The 13,447-nt window shown below is 53.7% G+C and overlaps 1 long non-coding RNA gene across 1 annotated transcript in view; it reads right to left on the reverse strand.

Moving 5' to 3' along the window:
- Nucleotides 1-3,549: 3,549 nt before the first annotated feature.
- The window catches only part of LOC144955487 (uncharacterized), a 9,971-nt gene continuing 73 nt past the window's right edge, over nucleotides 3,550-13,447 (reverse strand). Inside the window, exons 1-3 of the long non-coding RNA XR_013641690.1 lie at nucleotides 13,273-13,447; nucleotides 13,068-13,194; nucleotides 3,550-3,765 (exon numbers count right to left, since the gene is read on the reverse strand). The exon at nucleotides 13,273-13,447 is cut by the window's right edge and continues 73 nt beyond it. This is a non-coding gene — a long non-coding RNA (uncharacterized LOC144955487). The remainder of the gene's footprint in view (nucleotides 3,766-13,067; nucleotides 13,195-13,272) is intronic.

A 13,447-nucleotide genomic window follows, 5' to 3' on the forward strand; every position in this document is an offset into this window, starting at 1 on the left:
TGAGTGTGTTGGTGAGCGTGTTGGTGAGTGTGTTGGTGAGTGTGTTGGTGAGCGTGTTGGTGAGTGTGTTGGTGAGTGTGTTGGTGAGCGTGTTGGTGAGTGTGTTGGTGAGCGTGTTGGTGAGTGTGTTGGTGAGTGTGTGGTGAGTGTGTTGGTGAGCGAGCGAGCGAGTGGTGAGCGTGTTGGTGAGCGAGCGAGCGTGTTGGTGAGCGTGTTGGTGAGCGAGTTGGTGAGCGTGTTGGTGAGTGTGTTGGTGAGTGTGTTGGTGAGCGAGTTGGTGAGCGTGTTGGTGAGTGTGGTGGTGAGTGAGTTGGTGAGCGAGTTGGTGAGTGTGGTGGTGAGTGTGGTGGTGAGTGTGGTGGTGAGTGTAGTGGTGAGTGTAGTGGTGAGTGTGGTGGTGAGTGTGGTGGTGAGTGTGGTGGTGAACGTGGTGGTGAGTGTGGTGGTGAGTGTGGTGGTGAGTGTGGTGGTGAGTGTAGTGGTGAGTGTGGTGGTGAGTGTGGTGGTGAGTGTAGTGGTGAGTGTGGTGGTGAGTGTAGTGGTGAGTGTGGTGGTGAGTGTGGTGGTGAGTGTAGTGGTGAGTGTAGTAGTGAGTGTGGTAGTGAGTGTGGTGGTGAGTGTGGTGGTGAGTGTGGTGGTGAGTGTGGTGGTGAGTGTGGTGGTGAGTGTGGTGGTGAGTGTAGTGGTGAGTGTGGTGGTGAGTGTAGTGGTGAGTGTGGTGGTGAGTGTGGTGGTGAGTGTAGTGGTGAGTGTAGTGGTGAGTGTGGTGGTGAGTGTGGTGGTGAGTGTGGTGGTGAGCGTGGTGGTGAGTGTAGTGGTGAGTGTGGTGGTGAGTGTGGTGGTGAGTGTGTTGGTGAGTGTGGTGGTGAGTGTGTTGGTGAGTGTGTTGGTGAGTGTGATGGTGAGTGTGTTGGTGAGTGTGTTGGTGAGCGAGCGAGCGTGTTGGTGAGCGTGTTGGTGAGTGTGTTGGTGAGTGAGCGAGTTGGTGAGCGTGTTGGTGAGCGAGCGAGCGTGTTGGTGAGTGTGTTGGTGAGTGTGTTGGTGAGCGTGTTGGTGAGTGTGTTGGTGAGCGTGTTGGTGAGTGTGTTGGTGAGTGAGCGAGTTGGTGAGCGTGTTGGTGAGTGTGTTGGTGAGTGTGTTGGTGAGTGTGTTGGTGAGTGTGTTGGTGAGCGTGTTGGTGAGCGAGCGAGCGTGTTGGTGAGTGTGTTGGTGAGTGTGTTGGTGAGTGTGTTGGTGAGTGTGTTGGTGAGCGTGTTGGTGAGTGTGTTGGTGAGTGAGCGAGTTGGTGAGCGTGTTGGTGAGCGAGCGAGCGTGTTGGTGAGTGTGTTGGTGAGTGTGTTGGTGAGCGTGTTGGTGAGTGTGTTGGTGAGTGTGTTGGTGAGCGTGTTGGTGAGTGTGTTGGTGAGTGTGTTGGTGAGCGTGTTGGTGAGTGTGTTGGTGAGCGTGTTGGTGAGCGAGCGAGCGAGCGGTGAGCGAGTTGGTGAGTGTGTTGGTGAGCGAGTTGGTGAGCGAGTTGGTGAGCGTGTTGGTGAGTGTGTTGGTGAGTGTGTTGGTGAGCGTGTTGGTGAGTGTGTTGGTGAGCGTGTTGGTGAGCGAGCGAGCGAGCGGTGAGCGAGTTGGTGAGTGTGTTGGTGAGCGAGTTGGTGAGCGAGTTGGTGAGCGTGTTGGTGAGTGTGTTGGTGAGTGTGTTGGTGAGTGTGTTGGTGAGCGTGTTGGTGAGCGAGCGAGCGAGCGGTGAGCGAGTTGGTGAGTGTGTTGGTGAGCGAGTTGGTGAGCGAGTTGGTGAGCGTGTTGGTGAGTGTGTTGGTGAGTGTGTTGGTGAGTGTGTTGGTGAGCGTGTTGGTGAGCGAGCGAGCGGTGAGCGAGTTGGTGAGTGTGTTGGTGAGCGAGTTGGTGAGCGAGTTGGTGAGCGTGTTGGTGAGCGAGCGAGCGAGTGAGCGGTGAGCGAGTTGGTGAGCGAGTTGGTGAGTGTGTTGGTGAGCGAGCGAGTGAGTGATGAGCGAGTTGGTGAGTGTGTTGGTGAGCGAGTTGGTGAGCGAGTTGGTGAGCGAGTTGGTGAGCGAGCGAGCGAGTGGTGAGCGTGTTGGTGAGTGTGTTGGTGAGCGAGTTGGTGAGCGAGTTGGTGAGCGTGTTGGTGAGCGAGCGAGCGAGTGAGCGGTGAGCGAGTTGGTGAGCGTGTTGGTGAGTGTGTTGGTGAGCGAGCGAGTGAGTGATGAGCGAGTTGGTGAGTGTGTTGGTGAGCGAGTTGGTGAGCGAGTTGGTGAGCGAGTTGGTGAGCGAGTTGGTGAGCGAGCGAGCGTGTTGGTGAGCGAGTTGGTGAGCGAGTTGGTGAGTGTGTTGGTGAGCGAGCGAGCGAGTGAGCGGTGAGCGAGTTGGTGAGTGTGTTAGCGAGCGAGTTGGTGAGCGAGTTGGTGAGCGAGTTGGTGAGCGAGCGAGCGTGTTGGTGAGCGAGTTGGTGAGCGTGTTGGTGAGCGAGCGAGCGAGTGAGCGAGCGAGCGTGTTGGTGAGCGAGTTGGTGAGCGAGTTGGTGAGCGAGTTGGTGAGCGTGTTGGTGAGCGAGTTGGTGAGCGAGTTGGTGAGCGAGTTGGTGAGCGAGCGAGCGAGTGAGCGGTGAGCGAGTTGGTGAGTGTGTTGGCGAGCGAGTTGGTGAGCGAGTTGGTGAGCGAGCGAGCGAGTTGGTGAGCGAGTTGGTGAGCGAGTTGGTGAGTGAGCGAGCGAGTTGGTGAGTGAGCGAGCGAGCGGTGAGCGAGTTGGTGAGCGTGTTGGTGAGCGAGTTGGTGAGCGAGTTGGTGAGCGAGTTGGTGAGTGAGCGAGCGTGTTGGTGAGCGAGTTGGTGAGCGTGTTGGTGAGCGAGCGAGCGTGTTGGTGAGCGAGTTGGTGAGCGTGTTGGTGAGCGAGCGAGCGTGTTGGTGAGCGAGTTGGTGAGCGAGTTGGTGAGCGAGCGAGCGTGTTGGTGAGCGAGTTGGTGAGCGTGTTGGTGAGCGAGCGAGCGAGTGAGCGGTGAGCGAGTTGGTGAGTGTGTTGGCGAGCGAGTTGGTGAGCGAGTTGGTGAGCGTGCTGGTGAGCGTGTGGGTGAGTATGTTGGTGAGTGTGTTGGTGAGTGAGCGAGCGAGTTGGTGAGTGAGTTGGTGACTGAGTGAGCGAGCGAGCGAGTTGGTGTGCGAGTTGGTGAGCGAGTTGGTGAGTGAGCGAGCGAGTTGGTGAGTGAGCGAGCGAGTTGGTGAGTGTGTTGGTGAGTGAGCGAGCGAGTTGGTGAGCGAGTTGGTGAGCGAGTTGGTGAGTGAGCGAGCGAGTTGGTGAGTGAGCGAGCGAGTTGGTGAGTGTGTTGGTGAGTGAGCGAGCGAGTTGTTGAGCGAGTTGGTGAGCGAGTTGGTGAGTGAGCGAGCGAGTTGGTGTGTGAGCGAGCGAGCGAGCGGTGAGCGAGTTGGTGAGCGTGCTGGTGAGCGTGTGGGTGAGTATGTTGGTGAGTGTGTTTGTGAGTGAGCGAGCGAGTTGGTGAGTAAGTTGGTGAGTGAGTTGGTGAGTGAGTGAGCGAGCGAGCGAGCGAGTGAGCCTCTCACTTGCTGTGACGGGGTCCTCCTAGCCGATCCCTTCCGTGCCGACCCACCGCTCCATCTCCGCAGGGAGTCTGCGAGCCCTCGGCTGCGGCTCCTGGCCCGGCTCCCGGCATCGCCCGCCCGGGCCGGTGAGCCAGGCATGGGGACGGCTCACTGAGCCACGGGGGCGGCTCACCGAGCCACGGGCAGCTGAGGCTCGGTGAATCGCCTGGCTCGCAGATTCACGCAGATGGTGCGCGGATCGGTGAATCGTGGCACTGCAAAGCTGGCTCGCTGATGGCGGCTCAGTGAGTCACTCAATGGCTCGCTCGCTCACTCGCTCGCTCAGTCACTCACTGGCTCGCTCGCTGGCTCACTCACTCGCTCACTCACTCGCTCACTGGCTCACTCACTCGCTCACTCACTCACCCACTCAGTCACTCACTGGCTCGCTCACTGGCTCACTCGCTCGCTCACTCATTCACTCACTCGCTCACTCACTCGCTCACTGGCTCACTCACTCGCTCACTCACTCACCCACTCAGTCACTCACTCACTCGCTCGCTGGCTCACTCACTCGCTCACTCACTCGCTCACTCACTCGCTCACTGGCTCACTCACTCGCTCACTGGCTCACTCACTCGCTCACTCACTCACCCACTCAGTCACTCACTGGCTCGCTCACTGGCTCACTCACTCGCTCACTCACTCACCCACTCAGTCACTCACTGGCTCACTCACTCGCTCACTCACTCGCTCACTCACTCACCCACTCAGTCACTCACTGGCTCACTCACTCGCTCACTCACTCGCTCACTGGCTCACTCACTCGCTCACTCACTCACCCACTCAGTCACTCACTCACTCGCTCGCTGGCTCACTCACTCGCTCACTCACTCGCTCACTCACTCGCTCACTGGCTCACTCACTCGCTCACTGGCTCACTCACTCGCTCACTCACTCACCCACTCAGTCACTCACTGGCTCGCTCACTGGCTCACTCACTCGCTCACTCACTCACCCACTCAGTCACTCACTGGCTCACTCACTCGCTCACTCACTCGCTCACTCACTCACCCACTCAGTCACTCACTGGCTCACTCACTCGCTCACTCACTCGCTCGCTGGCTCACTTACTCGCTCACTCACTCGCTCACTGGCTCACTCACTCGCTCACTCAGTCACTCACTCACTCACTGGCTCACTCACTCGCTCACTGGCTCACTTACTCGCTCACTCGCTCGCTCACTGGCTCACTCACTGGCTCACCCACTCACTCACCTACTCTCTCACTCACTCTCCCACTCACTCACCCACTTACTCACTCACTCTCCCACTCACTCACTCACTCACCCACTCACTCACTCAACCATTCGCTCACTCACTCACTCCCTGGCTAACTCACTCACCCACTCACTCACTCTCCCACTCACTCTCTCCCTGGATCATTGAGTCACTCACTCACCCAGTCTCTCACTCACTCCCTGGCTCAGTGAGTCACTCACTCACCCAGTCTCTCACTCACTCCCTGGATCAGTGAGTCACTCACTCACCCAGTCTCTCTCTCACTCCCTGGCTCAGTGAGTCACTCACTCACCCAGTCTCTCACTCACTCCCTGGCTCAGTGAGTCACTCACTCACCCAGTCTCTCTCTCACTCCCTGGCTCAGTGAGTCACTCACTCACCCAGTCTCTCACTCACTCCCTGGCTCAGTGAGTCACTCACTCAACCAGTCTCTCACTCACTCCCTGGATCAGTGAGCCACTCACTCACCCAGTCTCTCACTCACTCCCTGGCTCAGTGAGCCACTCACTCACCCAGTCTCTCACTCACTCCCTGGCTCAGTGAGTCACTCACTCACCCAGTCTCTCACTCACTCGTTGGCTCAGTGAGCCACTCACTCACCCAGTCTCTCACTCACTCCCTGGCTCAGTGAGTCACTCACTCACCCAGTCTCTCACTCACTCGTTGGCTCAGTGAGTCACTCACTCACCAAGTCTCTCACTCACTCGTTGGCTCAGTGAGTCACTCACTCACCCAGTCTCTCACTCACTCCCTGGCTCAGTGAGCCACTCACTCACCCAGTCTCTCACTCACTCGTTGGCTCAGTGAGTCACTCACTCACCCAGTCTCTCACTCACTCCCTGGCTCAGTGAGTCACTCACTCACCCAGTCTCTCACTCACTCATTGGCTCAGTGAGTCACTCACTCAACCAGTCTCTCACTCACTCCCTGGCTCAGTGAGTCACTCACTCACCCAGTCTCTCTCTCACTTCCTGGCTCAGTGAGTCACTCACTCACCCAGTCTCTCACTCACTCGTTGGCTCAGTGAGTCACTCACTCACCCAGTCTCTCACTCACTCGTTGGCTCTATACGTCTACACAGACACACAGACAGACACACACAGACACACACAGACAGACACAAACACACAGACACACACACAGACACACACACACAGACACAAACACACAGACACACAGACAGACAGACACACACACACACACACAGATACACACAGACAGACACACACACACAGACACACACACACACAGACACAAACACACAGACACAAACACACAGACAGGCACACACTCACACACAGACACACACACACAGACACACACACAGACACACACACACTCACACACACACAGACACACACACACTCACACACACACAGACACACACACACAGTGACACACAGACACACACACACAGACACACACACACAGTGACACACACACACACACAGACACAGTGACACACACACAGTGACACACACACAGAGACACAGATACACACACACACACAGACACACACAGACAAAGTGACACACACACAGTGACACACACACACAGTGACACACACAGTGACACACACAGACACAGTGACACAGACACACACAGACACAGACAGACACACACACACACAGTGACACACACACAAACACACACACAGTGACACACACAGACACACACACAGTGACACACACACACACAGTGACACACACACACAGTGACACACACACACAGTGACACACACACACACAGTGACACACACAGACACACACACAGTGACACACACACAAATTGACACACACAGACACAGTGACACACACACAAATTGACACACACAGTGACACACACACACAGACACAAACACACAGACACACAGACAGACACACACACATACAGACACACACAGACAGACACACACACACAGACACACACACACACAGACACAAACACACAGACACAAACACACAGACAGGCACACACTCACACACAGACACACACACACAGACACACACACAGACACACACACACTCACACACACACAGACACACACACACTCACACACACACAGACACACACACACAGTGACACACAGACACACACACACAGACACACACACACAGTGACACACACACACACAGACACAGTGACACACACACAGTGACACACACACAGAGACACAGATACACACACACACACACACAGACACACACAGACAAAGTGACACACACACAGTGACACACACACACAGTGACACACACAGTGACACACACAGACACAGTGACACAGACACACACAGACACAGACAGACACACACACACACACAGTGACACACACACAAACACACACACAGTGACACACACAGACACACACACAGTGACACACACACACACACAGTGACACACACACACAGTGACACACACACACACAGTGACACACACAGACACACACACAGTGACACACACACAAATTGACACACACAGACACAGTGACACACACACAAATTGACACACACAGTGACACACACACACAGACACACATACACAGTGACACACACACATAGTGACACACACACACAGACACAGTGACACACACACAGACACAGTGACACACACACACACAGTGACACACAGTGACACACACACACAGTGACACACACACACAGTGACACACACAGTGAGACACACACACAGTGACACACACAGTGAGACACACACACAGTGACACACACAGTGACACACATACACAGACACACACACACACAGACACACACACACAGACACACACACACAGTGACACACACACACAGTGACACACACACACACAGTGACACACACACACACAGTGACACACACACAGTGACACACACACACACAGTGACACACACACACAGACACACACACAGTGACACACACAGTGACACACACACACACAGTGACACACACACACAGTGAAACACACACACAGTGACACACACACAGTGACACACAAAGTGACACACACACACAATGACACACACACAGTGACACACACACAGTGACACACACACACACATTGACACACACACAGTGACACACACACAGTGACACACACAGTGACACACACACAGACACACACACAGATACACACACACACAGTGACACACACACAGACACACACACACAGTGACACACACAGACACACAGACACACACACACAGTGACACACACACACAGTGACACACACACAGTGACACACACACAGTGACACACACACAGACACACAGTGACACACACACAGACACACACACACAGTGCCACACACACACAGTGACACACACACACAGACACACACACACAGACACACACAGTGACACACACAGTGACACACACACAGTGACACACACACACAGTGACACACACAGTGACACACAGTGACACACACACAGACACACACACAGTGCCACACACACACACAGTGACACACACACAGTGACACACACACAGTGACACACACACACAGACACACACACACAGTGACGCACACACAGTGACACACACACACAGTGACACACACACACAGTGACACACACACACACAGTGACACACACACACAGTGACACACACACAGTGACACACACACACACAGTGACACACACACACAGTGACACACACACACAGTGACACACACACACACACAGTGGCACACACACACAGTGACACACACACACACAGTGACACACACACAGTGACACACACACAGACACACACACACAGTGACACACACACAGTGACACACACACACACAGTGACACACACACAGTGACACACACACACAGACACACACACACAGTGACACTCACACACACAGACACACACACGCACAGTGACACACACAGTGACACACACACACACAGACACACACAGTGACACACACACACAGTGACACACACACACAGACACACACACACAGTGACACACACACACACACAGTGACACACACACACAGTGACACACACACACAGTGACACACACACACACAGACACACACAGTGACACACACACAGTGACACACACACACAGACACACACACACACAGTGACACACACACAGTGACACACACACACACACAGACACACACACACAGTGACACACACACAGTGACACACACACACAGACACACACACACTGACACACACACACACACACAGACACACACACACACAGTGACACACACAGTGACACACACACACACAGACACACACAGTGACACACACACATACACACACACAGTGACACACACACACACACACAGTGACACACACACAGTGACACACACACACACAGTGACACACACACACACACACAGACACACACAGTGACACACACACACAGTGACACACACACAGTGACACACACACAGTGACACACACACACAGACACACACAGTGACACACACAAACAGTGACACACACACACACACAGTGACACACACACAGTGACACACACACACAGTGACACACACACACACAGACACACACAGTGACACACACACACACAGTGACACACACACAGTGACACACACAGACACACACAGTGACACACACACACAGTGACACACACACACACACAGTGACACACACACACACAGACACACACAGTGACACACACACAGTGACACACACACACACAGACACACAGTGACACACACACACACAGTGACACACACACAGTGACACACACACAATGACACACACACAGTGACACACACACACACAGACACACACACACACAGTGACACACACAGTGACACACACAGTGACACACACAGTGAGACACACACAGTGACACACACACACACACAGTGACACACACACACACACAGTGACACACACACACACAGTGACACACACACACACACACAGTGACACACACACAGTGACACACACACACACAGACACACACAGTGACACACACACACAGTGACACACACACAGTGACACACACACAGTGACACACACACACACAGACACACACAGTGACACACACACACAGTGACACACAGACACACACAGTGACACACACACACACAGTGACACACACACACACAGTGACACACACACACAGTGACACACACACAGTGACACACACACACAGTGACACACAGACACACAGTGACACACAGACACACAGTGACACACACACACACAGTGACACACACACACACAGTGACACACACACACAGTGACACACACACACAGTGACACACACACACACAGTGACACACACACACACACAGTGACACACACACAGTGACACACACACACACAGACACACACAGTGACACACACACACAGTGACACACAGACACACACAGTGACACACACACACAGTGACACACACACACACACAGTGACACACACACACACAGTGACACACACACACACACAGACACACACACACAGTGACACACACACACACACAGTGACACACACACAGTGACACACACACACAGTGACACACACACACACAGTGACACACACACACACAGTGACACACACACACACACACAGTGACACACACACACACAGTGACACACACACACACAGTGACACACACACAGTGACACACACATACACAGTGACACACACACACAGTGACACACACACACACAGTGACACACACACACACAGTGACACACACACACACAGACACACACAGTGACACACACACAGTGACACACACACAGTGACACACACACAGTGACACACACACACACAGACACACACAGTGACACACACACACAGTGACACACAGACACACACAGTGACACACACACACACAGTGACACACACACACACAGTGACACACACACACAGTGACACACACACACACAGTGACACACACACACACAGTGACACACACACACAGTGACACACACACACACAGTGACACACACACACAGTGACACACACACACAGTGACACACACACACAGTGACACACACACAGTGACACACACACAGTAACACACACACACACAGACACACACAGTGACACACACACACAGTGACACACAGACACACACAGTGACACACACAGTGAAACACACACACACAGTGACACACACACACACAGTGACACACACACACACAGTGACACACACACACACAGTGACACACACACACACAGTGACACACACACACACACACAGTGACACACACACACACAGTGACACACACACACACACAGTGACACACACACACACACACAGTGACACACACACACACAGTGACACACACACAGTGACACACACACAGTGACACACACACACACAGTGACACACACACAGTGACACACACACACACACAGTGACACACACACAGTGACACACACACACAGTGACACACACACACACAGTGACACACACACACACAGTGACACACACACACACAGTGACACACACACACACAGTGACACACACACACACAGTGACACACACACACACAGTGACACACACACACACAGTGACACACACACACAGTGACACACACATACACAGTGACACACACACACAGTGACACACACACACACAGTGACACACACACAGTGACACACACACACACAGACACACACAGTGACACACACACAGTGACACACACACAGTGACACACACACAGTGACACACACACACACAGACACACACAGTGACACACACACACAGTGACACACAGACACACACAGTGACACACACACACACAGTGACACACACACACACAGTGACACACACACACACAGTGACACACACACACACAGTGACACACACACACAGTGACACACACATACACAGTGACACACACACACAGTGACACACACACACAGTGACACACACACACAGTGACACGCACACACACAGTGACACACACACACAGTGACACACACACAGTGACACACACACAGTAACACACACACACACAGACACACACAGTGACACACACACACAGTGACACACAGACACACACAGTGACACACACAGTGAAACACACACACACAGTGACACACACACAGTGACACACACACAGTGACACACACACACACAGTGACACACACACACACAGTGACACACACACACACAGTGACACACACACACACACACAGTGACACACACACACACAGTGACACACACACACACAGTGACACACACACACACAGTGACACACAGACACACACAGTGACACACACACACACAGTGACACACACACAGTGACACACACACACACAGTGACACACACAGTGACACACACACACACAGTGACACACACACAGTGACACACACACAGTGACACACACACACACAGTGACACACACACAGTGACACACACACACACAGTGACACACACACACACAGTGACACACACACAGTGACACACACGCACACAGTGACACACACAGTGACACACACACACACAGTGACACACACACACACACACAGTGACACACACACACAGTGACACACACAGTGACACACACACACACACACAGTGACACACACAGTGACACACACACACACAGTGACACACACACACACACAGTGACACACACACACAGTGACACACACAGTGACACACACACACACAGTGACACACACACACACACACAGTGACACACACACACAGTGACACACACAGTGACACACACACACACACACAGTGACACACACAGTGACACACACACAGTGACACACACACAGTGACACACACACACACACAGTGACACACACACAGTGACACACACACAGTGACACACACACAGTGACACACACACACACACAGTGACACACACACACAGTGACACACACACACACAGTGACACACACACACAGTGACACACACACACAGTGACACACACACACACAGTGACACACACACACAGTGACACACACACACACACAGTGACACACACACAGTGACACACACACAGTGACACACACACACACACACAGTGACACACACACACACACAGTGACACACACACACACACAGTGACACACACACACACACACAGTGACACACACACAGTGACACACACACACACACAGTGACACACACACACACACAGTGACACACACACACACAGTGACACACACACAGTGACACACACACAGTGACACACACACACACACAGTGACACACACACACACACAGTGACACACACAGTGACACACACACACACACAGTGACACACAGTCTCTCTACCTGCACGTCTGAAGGGGGCTTCCCGCTGGTCACAAACTCAGTCCGGTCACGTTCCAGCTGAGCCTCAATCCCGGCTCTGGCTCCGGCTCTACTGAGTCTGGCTCTACTGGCTCCGGCTCTACTGAGCCTGGCCCTGGCTCTACTGGCTCCGGCTCTACTGAGCCTGGCCCTGGCTCTACTGAGCCTGGCCCTGGCTCTACTGAGCCTGCCCCTGGCTCTACTGAGCCTGCCCCTGGCTCTACTGAGCCTGCCCCTGGCTCTACTGAGCCTGCCCCTGGCTCTACTGAGCCTGCCCCTGGCTCTACTGAACCTGCCCCTGGCTCTACTGGCTCCGGCTCTACTGAGCCTGGCTCTACTGAGCCTGCCGTGGCTCTACTGGC

This window comes from Lampetra fluviatilis, unplaced genomic scaffold, assembly GCF_964198595.1.
Source record: "Lampetra fluviatilis unplaced genomic scaffold, kcLamFluv1.1 SCAFFOLD_184, whole genome shotgun sequence".
NCBI classification, from domain to species: domain Eukaryota; kingdom Metazoa; phylum Chordata; class Hyperoartia; order Petromyzontiformes; family Petromyzontidae; genus Lampetra; species Lampetra fluviatilis.